We start from the raw sequence: 2,129 nt of genomic DNA, 5'->3' as shown, positions 1-2,129 counted from the left end.
ACACGCAGATCACCAAGTCGAGGTTAACCGCAATAGGATATTATCATGAGACAATTTAGCAAGTTACAAATGGTATTTATTTAAATACCAGGAATATGCAGTCAATGGCAATAACACGCAGTTCACCAAATCGATGAGGTATACGCGAGAAAAAAAGGAACACAGAGACTCGAAATAACGAAAAGAAAAATACAACATTTGTTAATACTTCTATGTACAATGCAACATTAATAATCTATCGTGGTTATTTCATTTAAATGGTTACTTTTAAATTTTATACAATTCAGAGATAATAACAAACTTACTTATGTTTCTACCAGGACAGACGAGGGTTGCTGATTTTTAGCTTTCGTTGACTGAAATCTGACTACTCTCTTTTCTTCCTATATTTGCAGTTTGGTTTGGTAGTTGTTAACCACCAAGTTATCATTAAAAATCAGGCTTTGATACCTGTGTTAGACAGAGCACAGCTAGTCTATTGTGAAGTCATAACGTAACGTTGGTTGTCTTTGATAACAGTAAACGAAAACACTTACAAGTGGTACAAATCTTGAAGAAAATATCTCTAAAATCTGTAGGAAAATATTTCAGCCTTCTTAAGAGAACTCTTTATTTTTAAATAGTTCTAATCAGGTTTAAGATACATACCCCACCCTCCACGGGGGTGTGGGAATTTCATGAGTAACTGGACTAAGAGTCATGTTTTACAATATACTGCCTGACACTACCTTATGCCACCATAGCTCAGTGGTAGAGCACTGGTCTCGTAAACCAGGGGTCGTGAGTTCGATCCTTACTGATGGCTGCTGTGTTACAGAAACTTTACCATACAATATTTTGCTCCCCAGTGGTACGGCGGTAAGTCTTCAGACTTACAACGCTAGAAATCGCGTTTCGATACCCGTTGTGGGCAGAGCACAGATGGCCCATTGTGTAGGTTTGTGCATAATTATAAACAAACACTACTTTATGCCACCTGTTCCAGTGGTGGAAGTTAAGACTGATATAGGATTCTCACCGAGAGGAACATGCTCACATACATGTTGTAAGGGGGGTTCAACAAAATTGGTATGGAGGTTCATCAGGGCAATGGGGATAAATATGCAAACTTGTGGTTTCACATTTTGTGTTTTACAGTTTTTATGGGCGTTTTTGCATTTTTTCTTTTTTTTGCAATTACATATACGAGAAGCAACTTTTCATGTCCTAAGATAACCGTTCATTAATCATGAATTTACATAACTTCCGTCCAGGGAACGGGTACTTCAGTTAGTCTATACATATATACGCTTTTTTCCCTGCACTTCTCTAAAAAGACGGATAAAAACCGACAAAAAGTGATATTAAAATACATAAATGACCATTTTTAAAGTTATTTTTGTAATGTTTCATTTAACGGTATCACTATAATAGTCTGTCCATGTAACTACTTCGCTCCCTGTTGATGGATCGTTCATACAAAACAAGTGTGTATGTATGTATGTTTAAATCTGGAGCTTTATCCTTCTTTCCGGGAGTGAAATAATCTTGAATTGTGTTTCTGGAAAGACCTTGGGTAGATCAAGAGAAAATGTTATTTAAAACATTTGTTGTTAATTTCGTAGGAGTAACATCTGAAGCATGTTAACAAAATGGACTAATAAATTAAGTAAAATAAATATAATATTGAAATTTATTAATTAAAGGGTTCAGTATACTAAGCAAGATAAATATAATATTAAAATATATTAATAAAATGGACAAACAGATTAAGCAAGATAAATATAATATTAAAATATATTAACAAAATGGACCAATAGATTAAGCAAGATAAATATAATATTAAAATATATTATTAAAATGGACCAACAGATTAAGCAAGATAAATATAATATTAAAATATATTAACAAAATGGACCAATAGATTGAAGCAAGATAAATATAATATTTAAATATATTAACAAAATGAACCAATAGATTAAGCAAGATAAATATAATATTTAAATATATTAACAAAATGGACCAATAGATTAAGCAGGATAAATATAATATTGAAAGTTATTAACTACATGGATCAATAGATTAAACAAGGTAAATATGTTACTTAAAGGTATTGAAATAAGTGAAGTTAAAGCCAACGAACAAATGTA

At 32.2% G+C, this 2,129-nt stretch overlaps 1 non-coding gene across 1 annotated transcript; it reads left to right on the top strand.

The window, feature by feature from the left end:
- Positions 1–733: 733 nt before the first annotated feature.
- Positions 734–805, top strand: Trnat-cgu. The gene has a single exon. It is a non-coding gene; the product is annotated as a tRNA-Thr (tRNA).
- The last annotated feature ends 1,324 nt before the right edge of the window (positions 806–2,129 follow it).

Source organism: Limulus polyphemus, unplaced genomic scaffold (assembly GCF_000517525.1).
Source record: "Limulus polyphemus unplaced genomic scaffold, Limulus_polyphemus-2.1.2 Scaffold89293, whole genome shotgun sequence".
NCBI classification, from domain to species: domain Eukaryota; kingdom Metazoa; phylum Arthropoda; class Merostomata; order Xiphosura; family Limulidae; genus Limulus; species Limulus polyphemus.
Note: the sequence above shows the minus strand (reverse complement) of the source record. Positions and strands in the feature narration are given on the sequence as shown.